The sequence below is a fragment of the Xenopus laevis genome, chromosome 3S (genome assembly GCF_017654675.1).
Source record: "Xenopus laevis strain J_2021 chromosome 3S, Xenopus_laevis_v10.1, whole genome shotgun sequence".
NCBI classification, from domain to species: Eukaryota; Metazoa; Chordata; class Amphibia; order Anura; family Pipidae; genus Xenopus; species Xenopus laevis.
The window spans coordinates 120,434,895-120,452,984 of NC_054376.1; the positions used below are offsets into that span (position 1 = coordinate 120,434,895).

Consider the following 18,090-nt stretch of genomic DNA (forward strand, 5'->3'; position numbering starts at 1 on the left):
CGTAATCCGTATCCACCGCTGTAGTAGTGTATACGTTGACCTTGTAGGCATTATTTGCACACTGTTTTCTTCAACCCGCCATCTAGCTGTGTGACCTTGTTCACATTTTGTCTAAATATCATAATATTACGTCTCCAGAAAAAACACCGGAGTTACTTTTTTCAAGCAGCATCAATATATTTTACGTAATCCGTATCCACCGCTGTAGTAGTGTATACGTTGACCTTGTAGGCATTATTTGCACACTGTTTTCTTCAACCCGCCATCTAGCTGTGTGTATTATCGTTTCCAGAAAAACCAACTGAGTTTTTGTTGTTGTTGTTGTTTTTTTAAAAAATAATGCCAGGCAAAGGCAGGCCGCCACGCAGAGGCCGTGCTAGGGGCCGTGCTGCTATGCAATCCTGTGGCCCTAGCAAATTGCCCAGTTTTAAAAAGCCAATGACCCTGAACTCCCAAAATGCTGAAGAGGTAGTTGACTGGCTTACACAGCACACCCCATCCTCTACCGTTTCTAACTTTACCACAACATCCTCCTCATCCTCCACTGCTATGGCCACCCCACGTAACACTTCCTCCACCACCGGTGCCCCTTCTTCACTGGGGTCAGAGGAGTTATTTTCCCATGAGTTTCTTGAACTGAGTAATGCGCAACCATTATTGCCAGAAGAAGATGAAGGAGATGAGGACCTTACACCAGATTTAATTCTGGCAGAGAACACGATAGAGATGGACATAATGAGTGATGAGGAGGAGGTCCCCGCTGCTGCTTCCTTCTGTGATGTGTCAGAAGAAATTGATGCATCTGAGGAGAATGATGATGAGGAGATTGATGTTTTGTGGGTGCCTAGTAGAAGAGAGCAAGAGGAGGGTAGTTCAGATGGAGAGACGGAGAGTCAGAGAGGCAGTAGGAGAATAAGACTTAGAAGAAGCAGGGAGGACAGCCCGCAGGGATCAGTAGGGCAACAACATGTATCGGCACCTGTGTTCAGCCGGCCAACGCACCCGCCATTGCCGCCAATGCCGCCAACTTCTACTGTTACCGCCAGATCGCACACTTCCAAAAAGTCAGCAGTGTGGGATTTTTTTAATGTGTGTGCCTCTGACAAAAGCATTGTAATTTGCAATGAGTGCAGTCAGAAACTGAGCCTTGGTAAGCCCAACAGCCACATAGGTACAACTTCTATGCGAAGGCACATGAGCGGCAAGCACAAAGCACTTTGGGAGCAACACCTCAAAGGCAACAGGCAAACTAAAAGCCACACTCCTTCTGGTCCAGCATCTTACTGCTCTACCTCTGCTCTCCTTGACCCGTCTGAACCACCCTCCACTCCGCCTTCCACCTTGACCACCTGTTCCCATTCCCAGTCATCTGCCACCAGCCAAGTTTCTGTGAAGGCCATGTTTGAGCGTAAGAAGCCAATGTCTGACTGTCACCCCCTTGCCCGGCGTCTGACAGCTGGCTTGTCTGCACTCTTAGCCCGCCAGCTTTTACCATACCAGCTGGTGGACTCTGAGGCCTTCCGCAAATTTGTAGCAATTGGGACACCGCAGTGGAAGGTACCCAGCCGCAATTTTTTTTCTAAAAAGGGAATACCACACCTGTACCAACATGTGCAGAGCCAAGTTACCGCATCTCTGTCACTTAGTGTTGGGCCAAAGGTCCATATGACTACTGACGCATGGTCCTCCAAGCATGGTCAGGGCAGGTATGTCACCTACACTGCCCACTGGGTGAACTTGGTAATGGCTGGGAAGCAGGGAATGGGTAGCTCAACAACAACAGTGGAGTTGGTGTCACCGCCACGGATTGCACGCGGTTCTGCCACCACCTCTACTCCTCCATCGCTCTCTACCTCGTCTTCTTCTTCTTCTTACTCTGCTGCTGGGTCCTCCTTCTCCTCCTCCACACCTGTGCACCCCCAGCTCCCCCTAGGCTATTCGACGTGCCAGGTACGCCGTTGTCACGCTGTCTTGGGATGACGTGCCTGGAAAGCAAAAACCATACCGGATCTGTACTCCTGTCATCTCTGCAGTCACAGGCCGATCGGTGGCTGACCCCACACCAACTGCAGATCGGAAAAGTGGTGTGTGACAATGGAAGCAATCTGTTGGCAGCGTTGAGACTAGGCAATTTAACACATGTGCCCTGCATGGCACATGTGTTAAATTTAATAGTCCAACGTTTTGTCTCCAAGTACCCAGGATTCCAGGACGTTCTCACCCAGTCCAGAAAGGTGTCGGCCCATTTCAGACGTTCCTACACAGCCATGGCACGCCTTGCTGACATTCAGCAGCGCTACAACATGCCAGTCAGGCGTTTGATTTCTGACAGCCAGACTCGCTGGAATTCAACGCTCCTTATGTTGGAACGTCTGCTGCAACAACAAAGGGCCGTCAACGAGTACCTTTTTGAACTGGGTGGTAGGACTGGATCTGCACAGCTGGGGATTTTTTTCCCCCGTTACTGGGTGCTTATGCGCGATGCCTGCAGGCTCATGCGACCTTTTGAAGAGGTGACAAATATGGTCAGTCGCACCGAAGGCACCATCAGCGACCTAATACCCTTCGCTTTATTCCTGGAGCGTGCCGTGCGACGAGTGACAGATGAGGCTGTAGACCAGCGTGACGAGGAGCTGGAAGCGCACGATTTCTGGTCGGAATCACCAGAACGAACCCAGGCACCTGCTGCAACGCAGGGAGAGGTGCCAGAAGTGGAGTCAGAGGAGGAAGGTGGCTTTGTGGAGGAGGAGGAGGAGGACCAACAGGAGCAGGCTTCCCAGGGGGCTAGTGGTGACCTTTTGGGGACCCCTGGTCTTGTACGTGGCTGGGGGAGGAGACCGTGGATGATGCAGTCCTTGATAATGAGGAAGCGGAGATGGATAGCTCTGCATCCAACCTTGTGAGAATGGGGTCTTTCATGCTGTCATGCCTGTTGAAGGACCCCCGTATCAAGAGGCTTAAGGAGAAGGACCTGTACTGGGTCGCAACGCTACTAGACCCTCGGTACAAGCATAAAGTGTCAGAAATGTTACCAACATACCACAAGTCCGAAAAGATGCGGCATTTACAAACCAGCCTGCAAAACATGTTGTACAATGCTTTTAAGGGTGATGTCACTTCAGGAACTCATCAACATTCCAGGGGCAGAGGTGCCAGTAATCCTGCCACGAGCACACCTGCAAGGACAAAGCCCTTTGGCCAGTCTGTAACGTCAGACATGCAAATGTTTTTCTGTCCAAGGCAGCGCCACAACCCTTCTGGATCCACCCTCAAAGAACGCCTCGACCGGCAGGTAGCGGACTACCTGGCATTAACTGCAGATATCGACACTCTGAGGAGCGATGAACCCCTGGACTACTGGGTGCGCAGGCTTGATCTGTGGCCAGAGCTGTCACAATTTGCCATGAACCTCTTGTCTTGCCCAGCCTCAAGTGTGCTCTCAGAAAGGACCTTCAGTGCAGCAGGAGGGATTGTAACTGAGAAGAGAACTCGCCTAGGTCACAAAAGTGTCGATTACCTGACCTTTATTAAAATGAATGAGGGTGGATCTCGGAGGGTTACTGCCGCCGGAAGACTTGTTCTGACTTCTATGCAGCTGTCCTTCTCTTCAAGCCTCATGACTCCACACACAGCTGTCCTTTAGCGTCCTCCTCCTCCCTCCGCCACCGTTACAAACTAGGGTGCAAACCCTACTGGTTTAATTTTTTCTGGCCTCTGTGCTTCAGTGGCTGCAACCAAAAAAACTGGGCAAACAATGTCTACAAGGTCAACGTATGGCAAAAAATGACTATTTTCAGCATTTATATGGCATATTTTTCTGGCAACTGTGCTTCAGTGGCTGCGTCCAAAAAAATGCATATTTTCTGCATTATAGCAAATTTCTCTCTTGCCTCTGTCTTCATGCTGCAACCCAAATACTCCACACAACTGTCTTTAGGTCACTCCTCCTCCGCAACAAAATGAACTATTTTAATTTTTTCTGGCTTTTTCTGGCAACTGTGCTTCAGTGCTCGTCAACCAAAAAAATGATATTTTCAGCATTTATATGGCATATTTTTTCTGGCCCTGTGCTTCAGTGGCTGCAACCAAAAAAATGCATATTTTCGCATTTATATGGCATAATTTTTCTGGCCTCTGTGCTTCAGTGGCTGCAACCAAAAAAATGCATATTTTCAGCATTTATATGGCATAATTTTTCTGGCCTCTGTGCTTCAGTGGCTGCAACCAAAAAAATTATATTTCAGCATTTATATGGCATAATTTTTCTGGCAACTGTGCTTCAGTGGCTGCGAACCAAAAAAATGACTATTTTCAGCATTTATATGGCATAATTTTTTCTGGCTCTGTGCTTCAGTGGCTGCGACCAAAAAAACTGGCAAAATGCTACAAGTCAAGACGTGACTTGTATGATTGGCCAGTTATTTTTGCCGCAGCCACTAAGCACAAGCAGAAAATTGCCTATACATGCTGAAAAGTCATTTGCAACGTTGACCAACGATATGGCAAAATACTATTTTCAGCATTTATATGGCATATTTTCTGGCTCTGTGCTTCAGTGGCTGCAACAAAACAAATGCAATTTTAGGCATTTATATGCCATATTTTTCTGGCTCGTGCTCATGCTGCACAAAAAATGACTATTTTCAGCATTTATATGCATATTTTCTGCCTTGTCAGTGGCTGCGCCAAAAAATAGTACGTGCATTTTTGGCCATATTGGACTCAACGTATATGGGCAAAAAATACTATTTCAGCATTATATGGCATAATATTTTTTTGCAACTGTGCTTCAGTGGCTGGACCAAAAAAATGCAATATTTCAATGCATTTATATGCATATTGTCTGCAACTGTGCTTCAGTGCTGCAACACAAAAGAATGTGACTATTTTCAGCATTTATATGGCATATTTTTCTGGCAACTGTGCTTCAGTGGCTGCAACCAAAAAAACTGGGCAAACAATGTCTACAAGGTCAACGTATGGCGAAAAATTACTATTTTCAGCATTTATATGGCATATTTTTCTGGCAACTGTGCTTCAGTGGCTGCGTCCAAAAAAACTGGGCAAACAATGCCTACAAGGTCAACGTATGGCAGTTGTTTAAAGAGAACAGTAGATTACTAGCCAGCAAAGCTACCTAAGCTAAAATGTCCCTCAAATCCCTGCAGACTTCTGTCCCTCCAATACAGAGCAGTATCAAGCAGATTACTAGCCAGCAAACTTACTATCATCTGTCCCTGAAATCACTAACAGCTCTCCCCCTACACTATCTCTTCCAAGCACACACAGGCAGATTTTTCAGATACATTTTTGCCCTTGATCCCCCTCTGGCATGCCACTGTCCAGGTCGTTGCACCCTTTAAACAACTTTAAAATCATTTTTCTGGCCAGAAATGTTCTTTTCTAGATGTTAAAGTTCGCCTTCCCATTGAAGTCTATGGGGTTCGCGAACGGTTCGCGAACCGCTCGCGTTTTTGCGCAAGTTCGCGAATATGTTCGCGAACTTTTTTTCCGACGTTCGCTACATCCCTAGTGGCAAAGGAAATGAATAGGAAGCAAGGGCAGAAATTCATGTGCGCTTCTTTCGCGGTGGGGTGACCACCATCAGAGCAGGGGTTGCAAAGAAATTCAAACAACAGCACAGCAGGCCCTATGTATTCAATTGGCAGATGGAGCTCCCAGCCAGCACTTAATCCTCCTGGTATTGCTAGAACCTTTGCTTGCAGAAGAGCAGTCGCCATGTTATACTTGTTCGAGTCTTATATTGCACAGAAGCAGCAGGGAAAAAGACGTCCCTGGGTGGGCTCGAAACCACCAACCTTTCGGTAACAGCCGAACGCGCTAACCGATTGCGCCACAGAGACAACGCTTGCCACCGGCCACCAGGTGTCGCATTAACCGCGTGGAAACGCCAGAGTTTTCCATCTTCAGGCATTTGTTGGTCTAAACATGGAACCATATATTAGTCACCGAGGATTGCCACTACAAATGAGGCCTCTAAAAGCCTCTTTGTATTCTTAGCGTCTTTGGATTCCAGAGAGCCGGAAGGAAGGAGGACTTCTGGTGCCCTTCGCTCCCTTGTATCGGAAACCCAAGCTGTATGTTAGAAGTAAGCTATCGACGTCTTGTTTTTTTCAGATGGTAGAGCGTGCTACCTAGACATTCCCCCTCTATACTTAACTCCGCCAGTGTCCGCAAACATTATTTGAAGGGAAACATTCTGCTCCAAAATACGTGACCTGCACGTTAAAGCAGCGGCCTTAAAGACCCGCCGGTGGAGATGCTGGGGATTGAACCCAAGACCTCATACATGCAAAGCATGTGCTCTACCACTGAGCTACACCCCCACCGCCGGTGTTTGAGCCCCGTTTTGCTTATGGCCTCAAACATGAGAACAATCTCTGCGGCAAAACTCTTCAAAAGAGCCGGGGAAGCCTAAGTCATTATGATCCATCTATCTGTCAGAAGCAGACGGCAGAGGCGCTTATGAAGGCTGGCCTCCACCCTCACAACGGCTGGCTTTCGCAGTCAGGATGGCCGAGCGGTCTAAGGCGCTGCGTTCAGGTCGCAGTCTCCCCTGGAGGCGTGGGTTCGAATCCCACTTCTGACACAGAACTTCTTTGCTGCCAAACACAAATCTGGACTTTCAGACCAATTGAATTCCTTACAATAAAAGAGGAGACTTGCGCTTTCCCGTCCATCGATCCAAGTGCGACTCCTTTTGCGATATTGCCGTTCCTCCCAGATAACGGATACCGTTGTAAATTCGGGCGAGCCTTCGTAATTCCTGGTGCCCAAATGTGAATTTCCAAGAAATGGTTAAAACAAACCCTTACCCCCCCCTCTACCGCATGCTTCCTGTGGCCTAACGGAAAGGCCATTAAAAGCGGCGGAGGAACGAGCGACGCAGTTCCCGGATAGCTCAGTCGGTTAGAGCATCAGACTTTTAATCTGAGGGTCCAGGGTTCAAGTCCCTGTTCGGGCGACGCGGCCTTCTCTGAAGTGACGTGTAAAGCCTTAAGTTAGGTTGAAAATAAACACACGTCCGTCAAGTTTAACCTTTAACACTTTTCACCCTGCCTAACTGCCAGTGTGTTCCGGGAAGCTTTTCCCAAGGGACACCCCAGGAAATCAGAAACCGAGGCATGCTTCCGAGTGCCTTTTTGCTCTTCTGGAAGTTGAAGGGTTAACATGCCTACGTGCCGACCCTTGTAGGCCTCTGTGCTTGTTTTTCTGTACGACGCTGTACTGTCTCTTTCTTCTTAGACAACCTTGCATAAGTATCATCATGTACTAAAAACAATATTATCAGCTTGCCTCAGACAAAATATCTTAGCTAACGCGAATGCACATATTTGTCTCTCTTCTCCATCCTGAAGGAATATACCTATTACAGACATATACTTTGCTAATAACTATGCTGATACGTCACTATATTGGCAGGGGACGCTTCTATAATGAGGCCGCCTGAGAATCTCGCCTCAGGCGGCAAAATGTCGGTTAGTTGAAGGGGCGGCATTTGGACTGCTGTGCTGGCTGGCCTGGCGTGCTGTGAAGTTAGAAAAAATTTAAATGTGCGCTGCGTGTAATGCGCCTGCACCGGCGACTTTCACCTGTCATGTCAGTTGACAGTTGTTCCATCCCCTCTTCTACTGCTGCTGACGGGCGGCTGCCTCAGTGCCGCCCTTAACTCCTCCTATGATGTGCCTGTGCGGAGTGCGGAGACGGAGTCAGGCCAGTGCGCATGCGTCACGTGACGTTGTTACGTGCTGGCGCTGCCGCTCCGCTGCCTGCTCCCTGTCCCTGCTCACGTGACGCCGGTGACGTCACTATCTCCAGGGTCGCTGGCTGGGTCGCTGGCTTTTGGGAGTTTCGACTGCAGGCTGCAGCAGTGCCTGGATTTGTTTTTGGACTAGTGCCTGGGGCGGCTGGCTGGCTGTTGCTGCATCTGTCTAGGGCCTGAGTTTGTTCACAAGAAGTACCAGGTACTGTACTGACTGTACTTACAGAAAAGTTAATAACAAATATTTGTAATAAATAATAGTTGTACTACCCCTGTCTGTTCCACTCCCACTGTGTGTGTGTCATAAAAAAGTCAAGGCTTAAGTTAAAAAAAAAGTATAGAAAAGTTAAAAAATAAAAAAAAAATTAGATTTAAAAAAAAAAAAAAAAGATGTATGTTCCCTGGTTAATACATAAAGACGAAATTCAACGTTTTTGTGGAAATTAAGGGGGGAAATTTACTAAAAGGCAAAGTGGCTAACGCTAGTGAAAATTCGCCAGCATAATGTAATTTTTGCACTTTGCCTATTTAACGGGTGCTGGCGTAAATTCGCCAGGTGAAGTTGCGCTCTGAAAAAGTGACGTAACTACGCTAATTTGCAGATTTACTGAACGTTACCTCTTGAGCCAGACTTGACTTCGCCAGCTCAGACCAGGCGACGTTTACATTTTTTGGGGGTACCCTCCTTCCCTCCTACATTTCCCTAACATGGCACAGGGGCGTGGCACAGGGGCGTGGCACAGGGGGCGCATTGCCATACTTTCGCCTCAGGCAGCAGAAAGGCCAGAATCACCCCTGTATATTGGACGTCTTTACTTATAACCTATATAAGCCTATGTTTGACCTTCAATAAACGGAACTTGTTATTCTGACCCACTCGTTGGTGTTTCTTTGTGCAAGTTTCCCGGATCCGGAATACGAGCATTGTTGGACAGCTAGAATCCAAAGTTCCAGTGGCAGTCGGTTCGTTGTCCCCTTCAGTCTGGTGTCAGAAGCTGTAAATAGCAAGCGGCACGGACAGTAAGAGAACATCTGTCTTATAGACGATATTTTTCTTACCATCTTAATGCTGTATTCTTAAGCTTAAAGGGGAGACAAAAGAAATCCCTGACGAGGATTTCAAAAAAAAAAACAAGGAAATCCCTGACGGGGGATTCCAAAGGAGTTTTAGGTAAACTCCCGGTTTCACAAGTTTTAGGATCCCGGTTCATATATTATTACTCCTGGAACGGATTTCTGCTGTAACGTCACTGCCTTGTATTCAACTGCATGTTGTCTGTGTCTGTGTTTTACTGTTTGTATGTTATGACAATGTTTAAAGGTTAAGGCATATTTTTTGTTGTGTATAATACATGTAGAACGATCGCTATATTTAAGGAATACCTCTGTGAGTTGACAAGGTTTTGTTGGGACCCTCGATCCCAAGACAGCTCGTAAATTGTTTTGATTTATTGCGATCGCTTTACTCTATTTCTTTTTGACGTCTTGCTTGTGCCCAGTAGTAGATGTTTCAATATCCACTACTGCTTGTTTTGCGGTCTATTTCTAATTTAACTAGTTTCCAATTCACCTTTTTCCTCAAAGAAATGTGACTTTTCAGTATATTGTGGATACTCATTCATCCCATATTTGGAACCAACCTGATAATAGTAATAATATCTCGATACCTTTAAGTCACACCCTTGTGATCACTAATCATACTCCGATTATTAATCGTACTTGGTTTATTATAGCGGTGACTTGTCTTAATCAAACTATTGTCGAGCATCCTAAACACCATAATTATTCTATTATACCTAGACCTCCCACTTGTGTTAACACTACTATTATCAAAAAGGCTATACATGTTATTCTTAATATCTCTACTCCACCTGTTACCTTTTGTCATGCAATTTCACGCAAGCGGCGCGCATGGTATGACACCCTTTTAGGTGGCACAGGCACAGCTATGGGAGTCCTTAATGGAGTAGACATGGAAATTTTACGTAATAAGCTTTCAACCACTGCCTCTCACCTTAAAACAGCCTTCCATGTTACTGCCCAATGGGCCCCTACTGTTGTAAATTCACAAATTACTCAGCTAACACTAGATAAACAAATGCTTACATATTTAGGTAATCTTACCTATGCTATCACTAATTTACATTAGGGTCCTCTGATTGGTCTATGTGTGCTATTCGCTACTTATGGATGTCACAACAGAGATTAGAACTAGAGAACATGCTTCTTATTCCTAAATTCACAAAGCTTTCTAAGTTACTTTCATGGGGATCCTCTGATTGGATAGATTACTCCCCTACTAATTCTTATTGTATTGAACATATTAATTCATCTGTGTCTTATTTCACCTGTCAAACCTCTTTCACTTGGTATAAGGTTCTTCCAGATGATGTCTCTTTAGCATGTAAATTTACGGTTCTTCCTTTTCCTCATTATAATGGCTTAGTTCAAAACCTTACATGGTGGACTCCTACATTTATCGGTGACTATGTCTTACCTCACAGTAATACTACCTTCTCTTTATCACATTGTTCTTCAACTAATTTTGGGTTTGTCTGTCGTCATTCCAGTCCTGTTTATGAACCTTGCTTACTGCACAGAGATTTAAATATTTGCAATTGGCATATATATCCCTAGTGATTACAGTATTATGATTGAAATAGCACCTCAATATGTATGTTTTGCTACTAATCTCCCGACAGGCATTCCTTATGTTGATGATTCCTTACCTTTTGCTGGTTGTCTTTCTAATTTAACTATTCTTCAATGGGGTAATTTATCTTATTATTTCTCTCCTATACCATCTATTATCATTCTATGCAGTACAACATCAAACATCTACCTTTATCTGCCTATCAGTTACCTACTACAGTTGTTCGCTCTCTCCTTCAAACAAACACTGAAACTATTGCTACTTTTCGTAAACATTTACACCAATTACATGATACTGCTGTGAAGACCGTTGCTACTAAAAGTGAAATTATTTCTTTAGGTTCACAACTTCAACAAGATCTACAGCATCATTGGTATGATGTCTTCACTGGTTGGTCACCTACTGGTTCTGCTATCATGCATTCTATTTTTTATCCTCTTGTTATTGTTACTATCATTCTTGTTCTTCTTGTTATTTTCAATTTATATCTTTCCTGTTCTTTTAGGAAGCGTATCCGATCTATGATACGTACTTCAGAAAACTCTCAGTTAAAGAAAATACATTCTCATATGTCTTTTTCACATTAGATGATCATGTTATGATCAAAGAGGGGGTTGAAGGGTTAACATGCCTACGTGCCGACCCTTGTAGGCCTCTGTGCTTGTTTTTCTGTACGACGCTGTACTGTCTCTTTCTTCTTAGACAACCTTGCATAAGTATCATCATGTACTAAAAACAATATTATCAGCTTGCCTCAGACAAAATATCTTAGCTAACGCGAATGCACATATTTGTCTCTCTTCTCCATCCTGAAGGATATACCTATTACAGACATATACTTTGCTAATAACTATGCTGATACGTCACTATATTGGGACGTCTTTACTTATAACCTATATAAGCCTATGTTTGACCTTCAATAAACGGAACTTGTTATTCTGACCCACTCGTTGGTGTTTCTTTGTGCAAGTTTCCCGGATCCGGAATACGAGGCATTGTTGGACAGCTAGAATCCAAAGTTCCAGTGGCAGTCGGTTCGTTGTCCCCTTCAGAAGTGAGGTCGGTCCCATTGGTTCCCAAAAGCGGCCCGGGAGGAAGATCTTTCTCAGTCGGAGCCCTGCTTAGCAGGGCCGATCTTCCGTATAGCGCCTTTGCCAACGTGTGGCTACATTCGTGTCCCAGAGCCTACTTAAATTGGTCCCAAAAGCCACCGACGGCTCCGCGGCCCCACCTGCCGAAACCCGGGATCGAACCAGGGACCTTTAGATCTTCAGTCTAACGCTCTCCCAAATGAGCTATTTCGGCATCTGGTTCGGCACCGGGTGCGCCACCCTGTAGCAGCTGAACAATTGAAGTCCACCAAGTCACGGGCGATGGGTGCCCCACCGGCCTTCGATAGCTCAGCTGGTAGAGCGGAGGACTGTAGGTGTGATCGAGCAATCCTTAGGTCGCTGGTTCGATTCCGGCTCGAAGGACGCTTTGTTTTTCCAATGCGAGCCTAAGAAGGAGATGAGTGGCATTTCAGGAAAGCTCTTTCTGCACCATGTGGCTGAGGACGAATGCTGAGGACACCACACCCCGTCAAGCGCTAAGCGCGATTAGACGCTTCCTTCTTTTCTGGTCCATTATCCAACCACGACACCACATGAGCCACTCACGTGCCTCCCAACAAATGGATACTATTGCAGGTTTGGGCCACCTTTCATTACGACTAACAAGAATGGTGACAACCAATGGCACCCCCCCCACACACACACGCACACACACACTGTTGAGGGCACCACACTTCGAGGGTGTAGCTTCTGCCCTCTAAAAGGAGACACTATGCATCCGATTCTTTGCAGTCAGTCAATTGCAGGGACCTTTCTTGTCCCTTTGCTACCTTATGTTGGAAACATTAGCTGCATGTCTTAGAAGCAACGTAAAGGAAGAGAATCACACAAAGGACGGCAATCAGCAGAGTGGCGCAGCGGAAGCGTGCTGGGCCCATAACCCAGAGGTCGATGGATCGAAACCATCCTCTGCTAAAACTTTTTGCCAGGCAGAAGAAGAAAAAAAAAACACAATGTGGGGTCTATGTCCATTGTCAAGAACGAAGAAGGGAGAGTTTTGAGTCAAATGGGTTTGCGGCCGTAGGATGCATTTCTCAAAAAAATGTGTTATTCCCCAAGGATTGCCTCCACAAATGAGGCCTCTAATTTTAGCTACTTAAGACATAAGGGAAGATGTATTTTTCCGGCGAGGCAGCCACCCCCCCTCGCCTCCGAAGGCTGACAGGACATAAACCATGTTGGGAAAAGTTATTGCCCACCCCCCACCCCCATACAATGCACAGCGCAGCCAGAATACCTGCGCGTGCCAGCTGTGATTAGCAGAGTGGCGCAGCGGAAGCGTGCTGGGCCCATAACCCAGAGGTCGATGGATCGAAACCATTCTCTGCTATATTTTTTTTGGGGGGGGGGCAGGCGGGGAAAAACAAAACGCCCACGAAACTGGGTTTAAATCTAGTGATGGGCGAATCTGTCGCGTTTCGCTTCGCCGAATAATTCGCGAATTTTCAGCGAAATTCGCGAAACGGCGAAAAATTCGCGAAACGAGTCGCGCGGCCCGATTTTGTCGCGCGTCAAAATATTTTGTCGCGGACGCAAGTAAGTGTTTTAACGCGCGACGTTATTTTTGACGCGCAGTGCAATTTGATGAAGCCCATCTTCTATGGGTGTTTTGTTTGTATAACCTTTTTTCATCTTTGGGCCTACAAATAAAAATTTTCCCCTTAGTTTCAAGCTTTGTAGTCTGTGATGATAAATGCTTTGTGTCTGAATGTGCTGAATTGGATTGGACTCCATGGGAAGACCAATACACATGCGTGTTTCACTTAGTATACTGCTACACACATGCCCTGCATTGTTAGAGGACTCCTATCTTGAAAAAATGGCTCCCATTTTGCAAGTTTCTTAAACTTTTAACGTTTGTGGATTTTTTCACATTACCTCTGGTCAACTGGTAATGGTATCTACTACTACTCTATATCTCCGTTTAACCAAAAAGTACCATCTGTACTTCATATATCTAATAGTAGATTACTAACACAAGTACAACTAATAAATCTGAACAGATAGTATCTGGATGCTTTGTATCTCAGATAAAAATGAATAAACCATATGTTTATGTGAATGAACCTTATATTTACATCATGTTATTGTAATGATTCTGAAATACTATGTAATGTAATTTTAATGACTACGAATAAGAATAGTCATCGTTGTGTTATTAGAATCCAAACAATTCCAAGTATCATGTGAGTATTAGTTTAGTCAAATGAAAAATGAACTCAAAATATAGAGATATAAAAAATTTTTTTAATTTACAACATAGCACAACGGTGCTGCAAGATTAAATAAATAAATTAAAGTGGAGGAGGAGGAGGAGGAGGAACTACCCTCTGCCCGGACTCAACCATGTCCCTGAGCTCTCCCAGCTCCTGCCGCATGGCATTAACTTGGTGGACCAGGGTGACCAGGAGCTCAGTCTGGTCGTAGTAGGCATGCTCTGTCTGAGTGCCTACACTGAGCCCCTGGTCGTCCGCTGGTCGTGCCGCCTGGTGAGGTGGTGGTGCCGCCTGGTGAGGTGGTGGTGCCGCCTGGACAGGTGGCAGTGCTGCCTGGTCAGGTGGTGGAGGCAGTGCTGCCTCATCAGGTGGAGGCGGTGCTGCCTCATCAGGTGGAGGCGGTGCTGCCTGGTCAGGTGGTGGTGGTGGTGGTGGTGGGACATTATCCCCATCATCATCAGGATCATCTTGGATCCATTCAGCTGGCAATGAATAAATTTCAGTTTGAGTAACGCAGCAATTGCATTTGTACAGTATAAATTATACAGGATAAGGTGTCATGTTGTAACTACAGGAAAATTAACTTTATTGTAGTTAAGAAGGGAAACCTATTTTTTCCGTTTAAATAAATCTACCTTTATGTGAAGTAAAATTCTTATTAGCCTTGTCACAGGCCTAAACAAATACACATTTGCTCCAAAATACCAAAATAAATAGGAATCAAGTGCAGGGCAAGATTTACATAGTAGGCACCCCTAGGCCCACTGCCATTCGTCGCCCCTGTCCCCTCCCCTTTATTCGGGCAAATTTTTATCATCTGGACAGGAGCAATGGGGATTGCTGCATGGGAAACTATTGTATCTCCTGTGCATCCCCAGTTTTTCTGAACCAATATGGGTGTGGTTGGGCAGCATGCCGCCACCCTAAAATCTTCCAGCCCTAGGCCCGGGCCTTGGTGACCTTTCCACAGATCCGAGCCTGATCAAGTGGCTTTATTGTAGTTAAGAAGGGAAACCTATTTTTTCCGTTTAAATAAATCTACCTTTATGTGAAGTAAAATTCTTATTAGCCTTGTCACAGGCCTAAACAAATACACATTTGCTCCAAAATACCAAAATAAATGGGAATCAAGTGGCTTTATTGTAGTTAAGAAGGGAAACTCATGTATTGCATTTAAATAAATCTATTATAATCTGTTTAAATAATCTCCATTTGACAGCTCATTTACTTGTTATTTAACTTGTCTGCAATTATGTCAGTCAGTCAAAGTCAACTGTTCCAATCCTAATTACAGTATTCACTTAAATACATTTTTGCTGTAAAATAGCAAATCATTATAAGATGTTTTCTTTTTAAATAACTCTACCTTCCACCTCCACGCGCAGCTCATCTACAAATGCGCTGTGGCGTCTTTTGAGATCGCTCCAGATCCTCTGGAGCTCCCGCAAACATAAGCGCAGGCGGTACTCCCTCCGCAGCCTGCGCCTCAGCCGTTCCATTATGCTCCTTCGGAGCGCCTGGATTCCTCTCACTCCAGGAGGGATATTGTCGTATCCCTCCTGGTGCAGGTACCTGACGAAGTACCTTAGCTGGTCCCTGTTCATCATGCCAGGTCCTGCCATTTTCAAACTGCACTCCTACCAATGTAAGCACGGGCGGGGCTATTTATAGTGGTGACGCCCATTTTTGACGCGCGTCACATGACGCGTGCGCGCGCACGACGCGCGTCACATGACGCGTGCGCGCGCACGACGCGCGTCACATGACGCGCGCGCGCATGCGCAAACACAGTTTTGATATGGCGCGCGGCGACGAACCTCGTCGCCCCGGCGACGAACCTCGTCGCGACGGCGACGAAATTGATAAATTGACTACACTCAATACATTGATTTTTTAAAATAAATTATGATATTAAGTCACACTATATTTGGCAATTAGGCACTATTAGAAGTAACATTATTCCCCCAGCAATCATACATTGATTTTAATAAGAGAATGGAATATGAATAGGAGAGGCCTAAATGTAAAAAAGTAGCAATGACTAACAATACATTTGTAGCCTGACATATTATTTGCTTTTTAGTTGGGGTCAACTCATTGACCCACATTTAAAAGCTGCAAAGAGTCTGAACTTAGAAGAAAAAGGCAAATAAGTAAAACCAAATTAAAAGTTGCTTAGAATTTGCCATACTATTGCATACTAAAAGTTACCTTAAAGGTGAACCACCCCTTTAAGGGCTTTGCACTGGATCTATGAATACGTTGTGTAAAGTGTTTGGAAACAAAGGATGGCGTTTGTTCTCTTTGAAGGTTATGGACAGCAAACTGGGACAAGACTGCTTGTGAAGTTGAAAGTTGCAAAATAACAGATGCAGCTGAAAGTGGGATGTAAGATGGACATCATCTAGGAATGAAATTCCTCTTTCCATTAAGCAAACTGTGTTGTCTCGTTTATTTAACTCAAGGACAAAAGCATTCATAGAGGACAAATTCAATCTAAATTATTACTTACAGCATGAATTTAAGTAGAGTTTATGGCTATGTTTGCGTCACCCAGGGTTGCCAGGTTGGTTGGTTTCCAGTCAAATTTACTGGGCTGATGTTTGAGGCCTGTTTGGGCCTCTGTGTAATTTGAATGCAAGGGCCTATTTTGACTCCCAGACCAGACATGGCTTTGGGACTACCATTAAAACATTTCCCTTACTTTTGTACACAGTGATGAATGTATATATGCCATGTTTTGCTTTGGAATCAATGGGAAGAGCAATTCGCACCTATGTTCCACTCAGTTACTGCTACACACACATGCCCTCCCTGTATACATTTTTTAGAGCACTCCTATCATTTCAAAAGAAAGAATAATGACTGAGGCAAAGGACTTTTGGCCGCAGTCGTTTCAGGGGTAATAATAGTGTGAATACATTTGACAACCAAGCAGCAAGCATTGTTGTAATCAATTGTATTAGAGCCAGAAGAATTAAATGAGGCAGGCCTCAACCCCCAGAAGAAATTAGCCAACAATGTGGCAGTATTCGAAGAAACATTTTTAGAAGCCATGATAGGCCTCAACCCCCAGAAGAAATTAGCCAACTTAGCGGCAAAATTACAAGCAACCTATTTAGAAACCATGTTAGGCCTCAACCCCCAGAAGAAATTAGCCAACAATGTGGCAGTATTCGAAGAAACATTTTTAGAAGCCATGATAGGCCTCAACTACAAAACAAAATTGCCGACAATGCAGCAGTAGTGTCAGCAACAGCAGTAGGAGCCTTGATAGACACCCACCAGAGTTTTGCCAAATAATGAGGCATTAGTAGCATCAGCAGCGGCAGTCATGTTTGTAACTTTTAATCAACTCTATATTAGAGCCAGAAGAATTAAATGAGGCAGGCCCCAAACAGAAGACGTTTGCCAAATAATGAGGCATTAGTAGCAACAGCAGCAGCAACAACAGTCATGCTGTAACTTTTAATAAACTCTATATTAGAGCCAGAAGAATTAAATGAGGCAGGCCCCAAACAGAAGACGTTTGCCAAATAATGAGGCATTAGTAGCAACAGCAGCGGCAACAACAGTCATGTTGTAACTTTCAATCAACTCTATATTAGAGCCAGAAGAATTAAATGAGGCAGGCCCCAAACAGAAGACGTTTGCCAAATAATGAGGCATTAGTAGCAACAGCAGCGGCAACAACAGTCATGTTGTAAATTTCAATCAACTCTATATTAGAGCCAGAAGAATTAAATGAGGCAGGCCCCAAACAGAAGACGTTTGCCAAATAATGAGGCATTAGTAGCAACAGCAGCGGCAACAACAGTCATGTTGTAACTTTCAATCAACTCTATATTAGAGCCAGAAGAATTAAATGAGGCAGGCCCCAAACAGAAGACGTTTGCCAAATAATGAGGCATTAGTAGCAACAGCAGCGGCAACAACAGTCATGTTGTAACTTTCAATCAACTCTATATTAGAGCCAGAAGAATTAAATGAGGCAGGCCCCAAACAGAAGACGTTTGCCAAATAATGAGGCATTAGTAGCAACAGCAGCGGCAACAACAGTCATGTTGTAAATTTCAATCAACTCTATATTAGAGCCAGAAGAATTAAATGAGGCAGGCCCCAAACAGAAGACGTTTGCCAAATAATGAGGCATTAGTAGCAACAGCAGCAGCAACAACAGTCATGCTGTAACTTTTAATCAACTCTATATTAGAGCCAGAAGAATTAAATGAGGCAGGCCCCAAACAGAAGACGTTTGCCAAATAATGAGGCATTAGTAGCAACAGCAGCGGCAACAACAGTCATGTTGTAAATTTCAATCAACTC

The 18,090-nt window shown here is 44.8% G+C and overlaps 7 non-coding genes across 7 annotated transcripts; 5 read left to right on the forward strand and 2 right to left on the reverse strand.

The window, feature by feature from the left end:
- Positions 1–6,275: 6,275 nt before the first annotated feature.
- trnaa-ugc lies at positions 6,276–6,347 on the reverse strand. Its single transcript has one exon. It is a non-coding gene; the product is annotated as a tRNA-Ala (tRNA).
- A 180-nt stretch (positions 6,348–6,527) lies between these two features.
- trnal-cag lies at positions 6,528–6,610 on the forward strand. Its single transcript has one exon. It is a non-coding gene; the product is annotated as a tRNA-Leu (tRNA).
- Positions 6,611–6,911: 301 nt separating this feature from the next.
- Positions 6,912–6,985, forward strand: trnak-uuu. Its single transcript has one exon. It is a non-coding gene; the product is annotated as a tRNA-Lys (tRNA).
- A 4,683-nt stretch (positions 6,986–11,668) lies between these two features.
- On the reverse strand, positions 11,669–11,741 carry trnaf-gaa. The gene has a single exon. It is a non-coding gene; the product is annotated as a tRNA-Phe (tRNA).
- Positions 11,742–11,825: 84 nt separating this feature from the next.
- Positions 11,826–11,911, forward strand: trnay-gua. Its single transcript is given in 2 exon segments — positions 11,826–11,862; positions 11,876–11,911. It is a non-coding gene; the product is annotated as a tRNA-Tyr (tRNA).
- A 480-nt stretch (positions 11,912–12,391) lies between these two features.
- On the forward strand, positions 12,392–12,463 carry trnam-cau. Its single transcript has one exon. It is a non-coding gene; the product is annotated as a tRNA-Met (tRNA).
- Positions 12,464–12,806: 343 nt separating this feature from the next.
- trnam-cau lies at positions 12,807–12,878 on the forward strand. Its single transcript has one exon. It is a non-coding gene; the product is annotated as a tRNA-Met (tRNA).
- Positions 12,879–18,090: the final 5,212 nt, after the last annotated feature.